Source organism: Ambystoma mexicanum, chromosome 13 (genome assembly GCF_040938575.1).
Source record: "Ambystoma mexicanum isolate Mex_15411 chromosome 13, UKY_AmexF1_1, whole genome shotgun sequence".
In the NCBI taxonomy this organism is placed as follows: Eukaryota; Metazoa; Chordata; class Amphibia; order Caudata; family Ambystomatidae; genus Ambystoma; species Ambystoma mexicanum.
In genome coordinates, this window is record NC_090938.1 from 466,463,209 (window position 1) to 466,481,239 (window position 18,031).

The window sequence follows — 18,031 nt, forward strand, 5'->3', positions numbered from 1 at the left end:
AAGCCAGTTTGCCTGAAGTTCTCAGTTCCCTTTACGAAATAATCAGCAACCTTACATAAATAGTAGAGACATTTTTCCTTTTTAATACTTGTACTCTTTTTCTTTCTGAAAACTTTGTCTTTTGACGACATATTGTTCGGTTGGGAGGGTTCGAAGTTGAAACCGATGTCTATTCCCGTTAGGACAGATGGGTCTCTATGATGAAACAAAGGTGGGGAATAGGACATAGTATGAATATGGGGGGCACAGATATGTTTCGCTGATCATCCAGAGGTCCCAGACTTTCCACTGTAAGGACAGAATAACATTATTTTTTCTTTTGGATTCTTTGGTACGCCAGTAGTTAGTTTGATTTCTTTTCGGAACTGATTTTCATTGGGTTCATTTATGGGTTACTGTTCATTCCTTTTGACGAGGAACTGTGGAGAGAATTTGTTGGGGTTGAATCTGTCAAAGGAATTGAATGCAGTAATGCATTGTTCTTCGGATGGAGCGCGTTTGACGATTTCACCTCAGCAATTTTCTGTCTCACACTTTCCAGTTAGGCCTTTGCCACCTGAATTTCAAAGTGTATAGCTTTCGGTTTCAGCTTTCAGAGGCACTGTGCATCAGGGAGTGATTGAGGTACTTGCAGAAACATTTGTGCAAATAGCTCAATTCCATCGGAGTACAGGAAAGTGGAAGAAGCGATTCCACTTCGTTTTCATTATCAGTTTATGTGCTACTTACGAGAGTGTAGCGCTGCCTTTTGTTCCTATTCTCTTAAAAATAACTCTTTTTGGCATTTTTGTATAAACGAATAGTGGATATTTTGCTTGAAGTAATTATAGTAGGGCTTTGCAAGGACAGGTTAACACATTCAAGGTTACGGTTCGCTCATTCAGTTTTCTTTCTGTGTAATATTCTGACGACCTTCTCTCTTTTCCTTTAATTTCAGATTTGGAAGGTGTTTATGAAGAGAATACTGTGCTATTTTGTATTCAGTTAGTAGAACATAAAACATACGGCTTCATCCAATAGCATATATGAAGTGTTTTTAGTACTTTTGACAGGAAACCGCCTGTGTAGGCTATATCCTGTCAAAGGAGGGATTATGACGCCTGACACCTGAATAAATTCATGAATATAAGCATTTCTAGCATGCCTGTCCCAAATACATAAGAGGAAGTTAGTACCGTGATAGGTGTAGCTTCTTACTATAAGATAGGGGATCCCAAAGCCAATGTTGGAATTGACAAAGAGGGGCATTTCTTTTGTCATGTCCATAGAACTTGGTACACCAGTTAAACCTTTGAGCTGCTCAAGACTGCACTGTGTTAAGTACTAGTTTTGGTCATACCAAAGTACAGTAAGGCCTTTGTGTTGTATGTGTATGGATGTGACGAATGTGCTTTTGGCTGTGTTATGCAGGAGTATGGAAGGGGGGGAGAATAGACTGTGCGGTCATTTTTCCCCCATTCTTGATCCTGTTGCATGCGCTTTTTGCTGAATTGCTTGAAAGCGGCTGCTGCTGTGTTTGTAATGCAGAGTGAGGAATTGGTTCTTGGCCATATTCCCTCTTCCCGATAGAACACCTCACTCTGCAAATGTTTCATGAAGTGCAACATAGAATGCAACACCTTATTTTTGTACAATCAATAAAATTGAACTGATCTTATGTGCCGCATACCCGAAACTTAGAAGGTGTTGGATATTAAATTCGGTTGAATCAATTTCCCTCTTGAAAAATATTGCTTACAATGACGAAATGTCATATGCCCGTTTTCTAATAGGGCCTCATTACACGGATGGCGGTAAGGGTTTACCCGTACTGGTATTTTACCGGTAGTGGTAAATCCTTACCGCCTTACTACGAGGTCCCTTTGCGGGTTGGGGAATTTAATGCCTGCTTTTTGCAGGCGTTAAAAACCAACCCGCAAAGGGACCCAGGGAGCTAATTACGGTACCGCAATTTGCGGTACCGTAGTTAGCGCCTTCCCCATTATGCCCTATGGGGCAAAATGGGAATGGGGAAGGGCAATGGTGGAGGGGGAATTACCGCCCGCCAACCTTGGAATGGGGCGGTAATTCCCCTTTCCGCCAAGGCGGTGCCGGTATTTTACCGGCATGAACCATGGCGCTAATGTAATGAGGCCCTAAGAAATTAAAGACCAGATTACTTTGAACAATTTGTACCTTCTGAACGATCTACAAGGTGAGCTGTCTTTTCAATGATTCCCGTTTTTTTGAAACTTCTGGATGGTACCTCCACTACTACTTATGCCACCATCAAAATAGGCATGGTCGTGGAAGCTAGGAGAATTCTCGCATAACTCTGCGCAGGCCGTAGAGATTACTGCACCAATTAAGCTTGTGAAATTCTCTTTCTTTTATTTTAAGAAACAAATTTAGAATAAATATTTCTAAGTAACGGGTATACCTTTTGAAGTGGTTTATGATTTGGGTTGACAAAGGGTACAACGCGGTTTCGTGACCTCGTATGGGAAATGGAAAAACAAAGAGGTCAGCACGGTACCCTGATGGTTTTAGCTACTCTCAGCACCCACCTTTTCTACCCAACTAGTAATCATGAAGTGCATAAAACCTCAAAGGGTTCAAATGATGTGGGGAAAGGAAATGCTTTTGCTGGCAGTATAGCTAAACAGATTATTATTTTTTGCACCTAGAAATGTATTTTAGGAAACTATCTACAAATATATGTATGATAGATGATGGGGTTGATTTGGTAAAGGGGTATGCAAGCTGATGCCACTTCGAGAGAATTTAGAAACTGGAGTACTGGGTTTGGCAGATTGTGATAAAGAAAGGAGTTTGGTCGTGATCACAATGGCTCGTGGTCTCATTCACACAATGATCAAGAAACATCTGTAAGATATTAGAACTTCTCTGGGTAAAACAAAATGGGACATCCTTAGTAATCTGAAATAGTGCTCTATTCTTCATATAGATGCCCCCCCCAAAGTGGGGGTGGAAAAACTTCTCCGAATGAAACAAAGGAGGGGAGGCCAGTTAGTATTTGAAACTTATCAAAAAGACATGAATGTAAAATGTATGTGGAGTATTTGTCTTGTATTAAACGCTGTGACCAGTTGACTTAAAAAAGTATATTTTGATTTATTAACAGATGCGAGAAACCCGCCCTGCCTCGCATTCCGTTGATGGGGCCCACATCAAGCTCTTTTTGGTCACACAACCTACTGTGCGAGTGGAAAACCTGAAGCACTGGATCCACGTCAAGAAGATTCTACACCCAGTGCGCCACGTTACAGAAGATACAGAACCCCTTACCAGTACTGCAACCAACGATCACAAAGCAGTAAATAGCATTGAGAGTGTATTTAAGACTCACCCATAGCCCATGAAGCCAGGGGGAACAGCCATTTCACCTCCACACTCTCTGTTTTTCAAATTTGGCCCGGATCTTGCGTCAGATCTTGCTTTCGATCCGTCGCTTCCAATGGGAAGTGATGGCATGTTGTGCTACAGATCATTTGGTACCATTTGGTACGCAAGGTACGATCTGCGCCGAAGGACATAGACCTACTGCACAGTTCGGATGTGCCTTTGAAGAAAAGTCATCAAGGGCTTGCCTTTTTGGCCCAATCATTTGTGCAAAGGGGATTCTGTAAAGGGTTGTGAAAGGACTTGAGAAGACGCGCGGCCAGGGACCGCCAGCAAAATAACAATGGTGCTTTCATTTGAAGACTACAATGCGTGCAGCCGCTTCCGCTTGTACAGAATTGATAAGAGACTGTATGACCAGCTACGGAAATGAACATTCGAATGTGTGGGCCCCGAAGACGTATTATTGTTTAGTGATAATGTTGATTGGTTTTATAACAGTCATTGCCCTGTGATTTTGGTACCTGAAGTAAAAAGCATCCGCTTGAAAAATATGTTACCTACTGAAAAAGTGTACCCACTGTCCCTACCTTTTTTTAAATATATTGCATACTTTGTCTCCAAGAGATTCTTAGCATAGTTAGAGTTATCCCAACAACACTTTATCACTTATCGTGGACACTACACATTTCATTCTTAAAAGGTCTAAGTGTTGGTTTTGTTCGTATTTACTGCGACACAGGGATAAGGGGCTGGGTTGGCATATGCATTCTTTACTTCTGACAACTGCATGCTATGCTTCTCATAGGGCACTATTCTTTGGCCGTTAAAAGGACGGTATCTCAGGGAATCTTGAGGGTACGAATCTGAATAGTTTTTAGAAACGTGTTTGTTACTTCCCTGGGATGCTTGCTCTTTGCAAATGGGAATAAATCAAATGTTGTTTCTGTTAGGCCTTCGGATAGATTGTCCCATCCTTTTCAGTCTTCAAGTTCTTTTAAAAAGACTCCGATAGGCATAAGGATCCCATGCCTCCTTCCTACATCATTAATCGCAGCCCCGATTCAGTTTCTCCCTGCATACAGAGGAATGGTACACGGTCAATGGGCGAGTTTTTAAGGTTGTGCCAATGTTGTGAATTTGACTAGTGAGAACAGACCTTTGTATGTAGGCGAACCTGTCTACTTTATTTGCGGTAATATAGCATTTCCATGGTTACCCAGGGACTGAAAGAAAATTCGTTATTTAGGGATTTTTGTTACTGGGGGTATTCACTATTAGTACTGTTTGATATGATGGCATTAGATATTTCTGACAGTGATTCAGGGTGCATGGACGATGATACATGGAGTTGTTTGCAAGGAGATCAGAAATAGTTTAGCACTTGGCATAGGCCAAAAGGAGGGTTTGTCGAACGGGAAAATTATATTGTGCCTCTTATTGCAATAAATATATGTATATTGACCTGCGCCAAGCTGCTTGTAAACTACTTGCAAAGAAATTCATGTTACAAGGTCCTGACCTTAGAATCAATGTAAGCCGCCATCTTAGGTTAAATCTGCCATTTTAGGATCACTCTGCAAAGTCACCCTGTGTCGTAAAATGGGCGACCAATGGTCTCTTGTTTTTAACCTAACCTTCTCGACCTCGGTAGGCAAGTTAATGTCCAATCTGCCTGCAGGCTACATGTTAGGGTCATGTAGACCTTGTCCTTCATTGATCTATGGATCAAGGGATTGCTTGTAACAACAATGTTAACCCGTGAATACAATACTGTTTAAACATTGTATGAGAACATCTGTTGACCTTGCATGTATAGAGAGGGATAGATTAAATCCAGAAACTATATTGTTACCCTTGTGTGCTGCCAGTAAAATGTATTAGGAATAACCCGTATGTACGAGATATGTAAATTAGAAATGAACCTGGCACGAACCCTAGTCCCGTGTATGATTAACCTGTAGAAGGCTGGACATTGTTAAAAAAAAAAAACTTTATAAATACGCTGATGTCCAGATGGTAATTCCTGTTCACTGCCCACATTGAATTGCTGGGATTCTCTGTGGTGTACTGACAGCCAAATAGCTATTTGTTTACTTTGTTTTGTAACTGTTCAGTTTTGCAATAAATATTCCGGGAATCTTTACAAGCCTGTGTTGGTGTATTTCTCTTTGCATGGTGTAAAAGCCTTGATATTTGTATTCTTTTTTTATTGCACAGGGTAACCCTGGTCCACTCCTCCTCTGACTCAGAGGCACTGCTCCCAGAGGTGCCCGTCTGGTCTTCTAGGCTCTCCCGGATTTCTGCGAGCCTGGGAATGGCTGGCAGAATGTGGGGACCTAGTTTCCTGTGTCCCTGGGCGCTCAGAGGAGTCTTCTGATTCCTCCTTGCTCCCGGGATTTGATGAGTACCACCCCACTGTCCTAGCTGGGCAGAGGTTTTCAGCATGCCCGTAGTGGGCCTACTCTCATGGAGTTCCCCACTAAATTGTACAATACTTGGGAACCCATACCCAGATGCCCACCCATCCATTCCTGGGAGGCACTGATCCATGAGTCCCATGTTCCTCATTGGATTGAAGTCTGCCATCCCGATGGCCCTTTGGTGCCAGTGGACATGTGGGTGGCAGAGTCCAGGGATTGGAAGAGATGAAGGCCGCTGGTACTAGGGTTCCTGAGGTTATGCTCAGGTGTTTCCCTTTCCCAGCGAACCTCATCTCTCTCAGCCCCTGCTTCCTGTTGCCATGCAAGAACCTGAGCTTTCTGTTCCTCTATCAAGGCCTTGCTAGTTTCTATCAATTGCTCTTGCATAGCTACCTATCTGTGGAGCCTGTCATTTTTCTCACAGAGAGCCTCATTGTCTCACTGTGCTTCCTGTGTCAATTTAGAGTAATGGGCCAGTTTTTGCTGCAGGAGGGTTACCTCCTGAGTCCTGTCCATTCTGGCCTGGTCCTTCCTTGCTAGAGCATCTTCCACCCTCCTGGAGTGCTCTAACAATTTTTCATGGTCTTTTTGGTGGTCACCCAGTCCCTGAAGGGCCAGGTGATTTTTCTTCAATCTTCTCTTTTAAATAACAGACTTCCTGGCCTAAGTTGTCCCTTTCCTGAGCAAGAGTATGCCTCTGTGCAGCCAGGTCGTTCCTCTGTCTTTAGAGCGCACCAGCTTTCTGGCGCTCTTCATCAAATTCTGCCTGGGTGTCCAGGTCTTTCAGAATTAGTTTATTATTATCTTCTTTTTCTTTGACTAGACGGCTTTGCAGAGTGACTACCTGCTCTGCGCATGACCTGTCAAAGTTTACTTGCTGTTCCAGCTTTTTCTGGCTCTGCAGTGGAGAGTCCAAACTTTCTTGGTACTCCTTCTGCAAGGCCAGCATTCTGGTATCCTGTTCTACCTTCTCCTGCTGCAGGATACCCATGTCTTCTTTTATTTTGGTTAGGTACTGCCTACTTTCGTTTTCTGATTCATGGCTCCTCTGTAGCCTTTGCTCTACAGAGTCCAGATCATTTTGGGCCTTTTCTAATGCTTGCAGTTGCTTCATGGCCCTTGGCATATTTGTCCTGCATTGCTCCAATATGGAGGTACAGATATGCCGCTATTTTGGCAATCTTGCTTTGCTCTTTCTTTGCCTTTGCCTTAGGGGCCATATACAGTTCACTCGGATCCACATGTAATGGACCCTGCTCTTGTCATATGTCTACTCCTGTTGCAGTGGTCTGTTCTGTAATTGCCTGCAACCAAACATTCTGATCCTGCTCTGTCCATTCACCCCCTACAAATAATGTATGCAGTAGATGTTCTTTTGCCATATTTATTTCTACCAAGGTCGCCATTCTGGAAATATTAATTTCCTTCCTGACTTACAGGAGTTTATTTTATTTTTGCAAAACAGACCAATTCCTCAGAGCGTTCCTATTGAGGGATGCTTTTCACAGTGTAACATAGTGTGGTAGCCCAACAGGGATTATGTACCCTGTTAGTTAGCACACTGTATTAGACTGTCTCAAGTGGTATGTCTAATTCAGAAATCTCGTGACGAGCCCCCAATCTTGTAAGTGATTTCAACCCGGCACTCCACCTAAGTCAATGCCTAGCGTGTGATGCACAGCTGGAACCCTTAATTATGTATTTATATCTCTAAGTTCTTTTATTTCTGAATGATGTACCCTTACATCACGCCCCTCTCTTTGAATCCCCCCGGTCACACTGAACCAGGAAGCAGGCTGTTTTGCAAAGTTAAAAAGATTTATTTTAGGTACTTGCACAATATATATATCACACTATTTTAATGGTTATACAATGATCACCAATGGGGTGATGTTACAATAAATCTCTAATCAGAAGGATTAATGATAGAAAAACAATGCAGCATAGAATAATACTTTGTGTAGGTTCAATCAAAATTGCAATGTAATTAATCTTTCCCCCTGCACACTACTCAATCCCCCCAATATGCAAAATAAAGAGATGGAAGGAGAGAAAACAGGTTTCAGGAATACACACTCAACAAATACAGTATCAATCCCAATTTCCCCCAGCAAACACAGAGAAAAACAGGAATGGCTGCAACTTGTCAAAATGGTTTTGAATGTGGCTATGAATGAATGGTAAAAAAACACTGAAAATGGATTTAATTCACTAAAATGGATTCAATACTAGTGGGAGCTGCTTTGTATGGTTTCAGATAAACACCATCAATGATTATTGAGTAAATAGCAGGTAGAAAACTTAATTCTGAGATCGGATGCTAGCCGGTCAAGAGGCACAGTGAGTAGAGCGCTTGCTTTGACATCCGTGCAGAGCCTGCTAATGCAGGTTTGAATCGCGGCGGGGCCAAACTCAACCTTTCATCCTTCTGAAGTCGATAAATAAGCACCACTGTGGGTAATAATAAGCAGCGCTCAGATACCTGAGGGTTCGTAGTGCTATATAAGTGCCAAATTATTATTACAGCTGTTTCACATGTGATAGATTTGAGCCAAATGAAACATTTGCGGCAAACTTTTCCGTGCGCGGTAAGTGCGATTGCGGAAAAACTATAAGGAGTTGGGATGCGGTTTTGGGTTTGTTTGAAAGCTGAGGATGTTAGCTTTGTTTCTAGCATACAAAGTGAAGAAGTTGTGAAGGTTTTTGTAGAGGTCGGTATTTTTAAGAAAGAGTCAAAATTTGTAAAACAAGGTTGCGCTTTTTAAAATTACAAACCAGGTTTCTTACACTAGGGAGACTAGGGAGACTATGAAGCCACAAACTACACGACAGCACAGCCACCAGTCCAGCAACGCCTCTGGATGTTTTTTGCCCGCCAAGACGCTTGCCTTTCTTCAGCAAATATATTAGCGCAAAGATGATTTAATACTACTATTACCAAAGGACTATAGGGATGAGAGAAAGATGAGAGAAAGATTCAGGTAAGACAAAAGATTTTCTACAATGCAGTTCCGGATATAATAGAATGGGTTTGGATAGGATTACTTAGGGATAATACGACAATCCTATGCTATGGATACTCACTACCACTGTTTGGAATGGACCCGTCAGAGATCTAGTCAGGGATACTTTCTGGACTGGAATTCTGCTAGCACACCGGACTGGACTCAAGGCGCTCTGGTTCTGCACTCAGCATGGCACTACGGACACTGCACAGTGGTATTGGACTGGATCTGATGGGTTGGTTCTAGTTCGCTGCTATCTGGTCACAGCTCTGCTCTACTGGGTTGGATCTCTGGATTCTGGCAAGAATTCTTAGCTAGAAAGCAGCAACAGCGCAGCCAGGATGTTCTTTTATTTGTTCCCCTTGGAGGTCTGGGGTAAAATATGGTTTCAGGATTTATTAAAGGCCAGGCTGAGAAGGGTTCAGCTTTGTAAATGGGCCTTTCTGCTTTCAAAGTTCTGGAGTCTGGAATATGGATTTCTCTGGCAAAGTGCTCTGCCAGCAATTGGATGGTGGGTGAATGTGTGTGTGTCTCTAGTTCCTAAGCTATCTCTATTTATGTATTTTCTAAAATGGTGAGTGTGCTGACTTCTACTAGGCACACCGCCTAGGTATTCTATTGGTTAGGGTATTTCCTCTCCCCTGATTTGAGAATGAAATACAGTGTCATGATGACGCTGTATTTTATGATCCCAGGAGAACCTCCCCTTTGTTTCTGCACATGAAATCTATTGTTAATACAAGACATATTTACAATAGCAAGTATTAATCTGAGCCCCATCATAGTGAGAGCTTGGGTCTAGATTTGGCAATTTTTTGCTCTTTTGTTCTGGTAACCAATTTCAGATTTGTCCACATTTTTACTCATATGTGCGCATGATATCTGGGCATAATCATGTGAAGTTTCATGTGTCTGGCATCACCACAATTGCTACAAAACCACAAATTCTGTAGTCATGTCCTTGAACATAGCACAGAGTTCTGAGTAGTTTTAAAACATGACCAGAATTGTCATATTAACAATACTGTCATTTTACAAATGTTTACAATTTTGCACAGTCCTCTGTCAGTCCTTTTAAAAAAATATACATTCTTGTGCTTTAAGAATACACATATAACTGTCTGTCCCCGCCCCCAAAGTTTTGGTGGGTCAAGAGCAATCCCTGCCTCTTTCCTCCAGCAGGGGCTTCTGTTGACAGTTGCATCTGCATATCTTTTCAATCAAGGGAGTACTTTGTCTCTCCCAGGGTCAACAGGCCAAAATCTCCTCCCCTCTTCATTGACACCTGAATGGGTTTTCCTGGGGCAGAGAGCAGAAGGAAGGTGCCTTTTGTTTGGGGCACGCTGTGGAATTTGCTTTGAAGTTCTGTGGCTGGCACCAGATTTACTTTAAAGTCAATTTGTTTAAAATTGTCTTTGATAAAATAAACTTACATTTTCAAAATAGGCAAACAACTCTAATTCCAGTCTTTTTAAACATAAAGATTAAATAGTTGCAACCTATATTGCTTTTGATGGCAAGTCACTTCATTTCAACCATGTGATTTTCTGCACAAGTTTGAGCTTCCAATGTACTTAATTGACAGCTATCACACAGGCAGCCAGCGGTACTGCGGCCATCTCTGACAGATTTTACAGACCAGAACACTTTTTAATGTGGATATTCTTGCTATGGAATCTGCTTTTCCTGACATTGGGCCTCATCATGAGTTGGGCTGTAGCCCTTAAATGCGGTGGTAACGGTATTACAGCCGTATTTAAGGGCTGGCCCTATCATGAGTTGGGTGCTGAATGGGCTGTTTTACCTCCAGCCTTTTCTCTGGAGGTGAAAATCCCTTGTTTCCGGCTGTATAACCGCCAGCTGTATTAGCCCACATAATTAGCGCTGAAAATGCCCCATTGAATCCAATGGACCCAACGGGAAATGGGGATTTACCGTTAACACCCAACTCGTGATCCTGCGGTAATATCGCCAGACCAGTCGGTGCTAGGGCTATTACATTCAGGTGGTATTACAGCCGGGATACAGCCCAACTCGTGATGAGGCCCATTGTGGGCTTATGTGGATTCTTTAAATAAAGTGATGAGTAACACCCAGCAAGGATGTTGGATATTTTCTGATGCTTGGAATCATTATTTTGTAATTTCAGCAACCAAGGACAAATGGATTTCAGAGCACTTCTGGGTTTCCTTGTAGTAAAGCACTGCCTTTCATGTAGTTTCCCTTTTCACTCTCTGGGCAGCACAATGACAGGTTTTAGCAGTGTGGTCTCCTGTTCCACCACTGACACAGGCAAAGTAGATTGGCAGCCATCTTTCTGGTTTCACGGCGCAATTTTCATGGGTTTAGCACGCATAGGGCTTTTTGCAGCCATTTCGCTTGTTCTGGTGCCACCAGCACACAGGGATGTCGCAGGGCAGAGCCTAGTCGGTCAATGCATCCCACAGAGAGTCCTGTTGGGTAATGTCCTTAAAACTCTTGTAGTTGTATTGAGTAACCCCAGGCCTCCCAATAAAAAAGGAAACAGGAGCTCACAAGGTCTGCAAGGGAGAGAACCTTGAGAGGCTCTCCGGAGGAGATGATAGTGGAAAATATCACTCCCACTCCACATGAGTTGCTCACTGCCATTTCTAGAAAAACACAGGCAAGGAAGAAACGCAAGACCTCCAGGAAAAAGTCAGAGAGCACCCCTGTGCTAGCAACAAGGACATCACCAAGATTGTCCAAGGTCACCCCTGTGGCTACTCCACCTGCTGAGGCACAGTGTGAGGTGCAACCTTGGGTGGTTGAACCAGCATCTGAATAGTCAGATCTGGAGAGTGACACTGTCTTAGTTGGAGATCTTGACCTTGTTGACCATCCTGAGCTGCAGTCTTTACTGGCAGAAGGTGGACCCAACAGGGCAGACTATTGCAAGGGACAGAGAGAGTGTCCTACTCTTGAAGGTCTTCGACAACAGGCTGCAAACCAACTTGATGGGCAAGAAGGTGGAAAGAACAGGTTAAGCTGGGAAGATGGCCTCTTCTACAGTGAACCGACTGAGTCTATCCCTGGGGACTGCAAAAGAATTATAGTGCCCCTTGCTAACAGACTCCAGTTCCTACAGTTAGCCCATGAGATACCTTTGGCTGGTCACTTGAGTTTCAAGAAGACCAAGGAAAGGCTCTCCCTCTACTTCTACTGGCCTAAGATGGATTCAGAAGTGGACAAATTCTGTCAGAGCTGTCACACTTGCCAAACATCTGGCAAAAGTGGAGCCAAGAAAGTGGCACCCCTGGTGCCTCTCCCAGTGGTGGGAGTTCCTTTTGAGAGGGTGCGCATTGACATTGTCGGTCCCCTTGACCCTCCCACATCTTCAGGGAAAAGGTTTATCCTGGTTGTAGTAGACCATGCTACAAGATACCCAGAAGCCATACCTTTGAGAACTGTTATGGCTCAGGCTATGGCTAAGGCTCTACTTGGTATTTTTACCAGAGTAGGGTTTCCTAAGGAAGTGATATCCGACAGGGGATCCAATTGTATGTCCCACTACATGCAAGCCATGTGAAAAAAAACTGTGGTGTCACTTACAAGTTCTCTACAGCCTACCAGCCCCAGACAAATGGACTGGTAGAGAGATTTAATCATAGTATGAAGAGCATGCTAGGTGCTTTAGAAGAACCCCTTAAGAACAGGTGCCATCTTCTACTGCCATGCCTTCTCTTTGCATATAGAGACGTCCCTCAGGAGGGAGTTGGTTACAGTCCCTTTGAACTTCTCTATGGCCATCCAGTCAGAGGTCCATTGGCCCTGATCAAGGAGGGGTTGGAGAGTGCTCCTTCCCCCAAGTCAGTCAGAGTGACTGACTATGTGATAGGTCTCTGTAGGAAAATGTCACACATGATGGCAGAAGCAAGTGATAACTTGAAAGCAGGTCAGGCTCTGGTCAAACATTGGCATGACCAGAAGGCCAACATGGTTGAGTTTACTCAAGACCAGCTTATACTAGTTATGGTGCCAACAAGGCAGAGGGCCTTGCAGGTCAAGTGGATAGGACCCTTCAAGGTTGTGGGCAAACTTGGAGTGGTGAACTATTTGGTGGACTTATGCAGACCTAAACAGGCTCCCAGAGTCTTTCACACCAACCGTTTATAGGCCTATGTCTCGAGACCAGAAGTAGGAGCTTTGCTTCTAGCTTCAGCTCAAGAAGAAGAGTAGAGTGAACCTCTACCTGACCTCCTCAGAGTCCAACCTTTAGATGAGCAGATAGGAGTTAATATCTCTTCTCAGCTGACTTCTGAACAACAGGAGGAGTGCAAAGTTCTGTTGAATCAGTTTGCCTCCCTGTTTTCACTATCACCAGGCTTCACCCCTTGAGGCCAGCATGATATTCTCACTGGTGACTGTTTACCTGTCAAAAGAAGGGGGTACAGAATGTCAGAACATGTGAGATCCCACGTCAAAGGAGAGGTCAACAAGATGCTTGATCTCGGGGTTATAGAGCCCTCTACAAGTCTATGGTCTAGTCCAGTTGTTCTAGTACCAAAGGCAGGATCCAGGAGATGAGATTCTGTGTAGACTATGGAGCTCTAAATGCAGTCACTAAGACTGATGCCCATCCTTTTCCCAGGACTGATGAACTGGTGTATAAGCTTGGTTCAGCCAAGTACCTCAGTACATTTGACCTAACCTCAGGCTACTGGCAAATAGCACTGACAGACCACGAAAAGGGGAAAACTGCATTCTACACCCCAGAAGGCCTCAACCAATTTAAGGTAATGCCTTTTGGACTAAAGAATGCACCTGCTACATTTCGAAGGATGGTTAATCAAGTTCTGAATGGGATGGAGGACTTCTGCATGGCATACTTGGATGACATTGCAGTGTTCATCCCTACATGGAAACAACATATCGATCACCTGGGATATGTTTTGCAGGCTCTTGAGCAGGCCCATCTGACCATAAAGGCAAGAAAATGTCAAAGTGGTCAGAGTTAAGTGGTCTACCTTAGTCATGAGGTAGGAGGAGGTGAGATAAGGCCATTGACCAGCAAAGTACAAGCTTTGCAAAACTGGGACACCCCTACTACTCAAACCAAAGTGAGAGCTCTCCTAGGTCTCACTGGGTACTACAGGAATTTCATTGAGAATTATGGGACCATAGCTTCTCCTTTGAATGTGATCTCCTCTCCAAAATTCCCTATAAAATGTTAGATGGAATGAGGAGTGCACTCAAGCCTTTGAAAGCCTGAAGAAAGCCCTTTCTCAAACTCCAGTCCTAAGAGTTCCTGATTATCACCAACCCTTCATTTTGCAGACAGATGCCTCCAATATAGGTATAGGTACAGTCCTTCGTCAACTGGATGAGAAAGGTAGGGAGCACCCCATTTGCTTCATCAGTAGGAAACCGAAGGAACCAGAAACAAGGTGGGCAACCATAGAGTGTGAATGTTTTGTCATTGTGTGGCCTTTGAAGAAGTTTAGGCCATACTTGTATGGATCTACTTTTGTGATTCAAACTGACCACCAACCCTTGAGATGGTTAATGCAAATGCAAGGGGAGAACCCAAAACTTCTGAGATGGTCAATCTGACTGCAGGGGCTTGATTTCACCATTGAGCACAGAGCAGAATGTCACCACCAAAATGCTGATGGTCTCGCTAGGATGTTTATAACCGACTAGAGGTAGAGATTCATCCAGGAGTGGATTAAATCCTCCTGTCCCTTAGTCTGGGAGGTGGGGAGATGGGGCGAGTATTAGGACAAATTCTCATAAATGGCATTTCCATTACCTAAAGAGTCCCCTAGCAGCTTTGCTGGATTTCTAGGGTTTATTTTTTTCAGCTGGTGAGACTGTGAGCCTTTTCCCACTCTTACATGTGTTTTGCTGTGTGTATTTTCACTTTTTGTGTGATCTTGGGCACTGGAGCCTCACCTACTCCATGTGCACCACTTTTTTGTGTGTTACACAGCACCTTCAGTGCAGTGACACAGGGTTGTCTTTGACACTTCCCACTGACTCAATTTTTCTGGGGCTGACTACTGTCCCCAAGAAACAGGTAAAGTTGCCATTAACTTTATATAGTCACTTTAAACCACAGACCCAGTACACCCCATCTTACATGGAGTATTGGAAAGGGTTAACTCTTATCCCTTTTTGTCTGTACCTCTTAGAGCCTTGTTTCGCTCCCTTAACATTAAGACTTGGCTGGTGGCAGTGGTAACTAGTCTAACATTTCTACCGCGATTATATGATATAAACGTGGTATTGTTTCAAGCTATTATATTAGTCTCGAACATAAACCCACTTGACCAAATACATTTTATTTTGGCTCCGGCTGGGTTTATTCGCCATTTCTTTTTGTTAAAGTCTTTCTCGTGTTTTTCTCTGCGCTCCAAACCGGGGATGACTGCTTTGTTCGCTGTCGTTTCGCGGGCTTCTGCACAGAAACCCTCCTTAAAGTACCTGATAGTCTAGGTAGGCCTGATGTGAGCGAGGGATCTTCGGCCCCTGCCATGGGATCCCTTGGTAACCCAAATCACACTCTTGTCTGATTTGCTAAGGGGACTGGCCTTGCCAGGCCAGCCACCCTGCTGTGTGATTGACAGCCAGGCTGTATGAATGGGGGAAAACTGCATAAAAAGCAGGTCTAGGGCACTGGAAAGGCAGAGTCACCACTGGAACGAATGAAACAATGAGGAACTGGAAGAAGAGGACCCCTACCACGACTGAACCACCCGGTGAAACCCTGCTGCAGGTCCGAATCACCAGAATCAGACGACAGAGAAGATCCTCCAGGAAACTTCTTCCCTTGAGCTGGTGGGACCGACCAGTTTGCCCAAACTACAAGCCAGGACCCCTCCTCTGGTTGAATTCACTGTACAGAGCTACAGTGGGCCGGATAGCCAGGAAGGTCAAACCCTACTTGGATTTTAAGGAGAGCACCTTTTATTCTTTGTTTTGCTACTGGTTACTTCCCTGGGTGGCACAGGACGCTCCAGTCTTCCTACTTCATGTCAGTCCGACAGTCGCTTCAGGAACTGTGAGCCTGCAGGAACCACCAGGAACGTCCGCCTCAGCTACAGCTCCCTCTCTGTTTTAAGGTACTGTGCAAATCCGGTTGTCCATTTCGGTCAGCCACGGTGAAAGTGTTTGAAATCTTTCCCCAATCCGAGGGCTTGTCCTTCTCTTCTCTTTGAACTAACTTTTCTACCAACCAACCTCGTCCGGAATCTGTGCCACAAACTTTACTGCAAACTACCTTGAACTGTGTGATCTTGAGCAAAAGACTTTTGACCCATTGACTTTGGCCCTAATCCTTTTCTAGCTGATCTCCTCACTGTAGTCTCTCTTGTTCAATTGCCCTGAGTACTTACCTGTTGGTTTTGTCTAATTTCTAATAACTTTGTCTTTCACTCCTTTGTAAATTGCTGGAGTGCCATTTTGCTTCCTCTTCAATTTGTGAGCTTAACTTGTCTGGAATTTAAGGGAAGTGGTGTGGTGTATTAATGATTGTGATTTTAACTTGCTTAGAATAGTGAAATGGTATACAACTTTTGAGTAAATAAATATATATTCGTTAACATAGAAACCTTGAGTCAGTGTTTGCCTGAATCATAGTAATTGTTGTCCTTTGTGTAACTATGTGTACTGCTCACTTACTCTTGAGATAAGTCTGGATGCTCTACTACTGCTACCACTATAACTGTGTAGTACAGGCTTGTACTAAAGGTGAAATTGTACTATCACTTGTAGTCTTAATTGTGTGTAGGTTTCCCAAAGGATACTGCATAAAATTCTGCCTAATATCTTCTATGTATGTCAGTTTTGCTTCAAGTGTGATGGTGACGTCACCATTCTTCTCTTCCATTCAGCTGCCCTGTTTCTGCTGGGATTTAATTCAAATGGCCATCATACTGTCTTGTATGCAGGTATGGTTTTCTCAATGGGAATCTTGCTTCCAGTATTCTCCTTGGTATATGTATGTTCAGTGGTTTTGCCCGTGTCTCACACTCTGGTTCCCAACATATAGGCAATATGAGCAAAGTGGTTGAGGTGGGTTTACTTGGCTCCTTCTCTAGAACTTGCCCCCCACTAAGGTATCATGGCCCGCCTCTACAAATATTTATGGCTCCTCCAATGCATATTACCTGAGCAGCCCTGACCAGAGACATCCAGACGCCTAATGAACCTATCCTGACCGCAGGAATACCAGCATACATAGGAACCTTCTATCATCTCCCACCCCAGACAAATTGCCTTTGCACATTGCGCATGGCTAAAAGGCCCCCTAACCCGCACACCATCCCACCCTCAGTCTTCCTCCCCCAGATATATCCCTTCAAACCACCGACCAAACTCCTGACCCCCATGATGACCCAACCTACTAAGAATCAGGAGTTGGGATCCACACAAAGCATCACACAAGATCTCCCAGTCACACCAGCCTTGCAGATCACCTCACTCATAATGGACGCTGATCCCTCAAAGCCGAGCTGGGAACTCAAGGATACTGTAACCACAAACACATCCAGCCCTGCAGGACTCAGACTGGAACAACCCACTCAGTACCACCTTGCACGTCACTGTGACACAGTTACAACTACCCTCCAGGCCATCGCGCAGATAAATGAAAGACTTAGCGACAGGACAAAAGCCACATCCTCCTCTAGAAACCAACGTCAGCCCAGAGGGACCAGCCCCCTTCTTAACCGCCTCACCACAAAACCAACTAAGACTGACTTAAATATCCCTTATGAAACCACTCTGCTGAACTTGCCCACAAGAAATAAACCTGTAACCGCTATGTGAAAACCAAACCCCAGCAAAACGACCACACTGACCAGTGAGGTTAGAGAAGGTGACACCCTGAATCATATTATGGGTGCCCACATAAATGCTGAATCCCTACCGGTGCACGCCCTCGACATTTCCGACCTTATTACATCTAAGGATTTAGACTTTATCATCATCACCGAAACCTGGCTACACCCTGCTGCAAGCCCAGCCATCGCGCTAGCATTACCTGATGGAAACTCCATCATTAGGAAAGACAGAACAACATCTAAAGGTGGTGGAGTAGCTTTCATCACCAAAACAAATCTCGGTCTTAGAGAAATAACCAATCAAGCCTTTCTGGCAGGTGAACTGTTGACCACAAAACTAGCCTTATCAGCCACTTCTTCTCTCTCTTTACACCTCATTTACGGACCACCAGGCCCCATTTCTTCATTTGAGGATGACATAGCCTCTCTCCTGGCAATAACTACAAAGCCTAGTTCC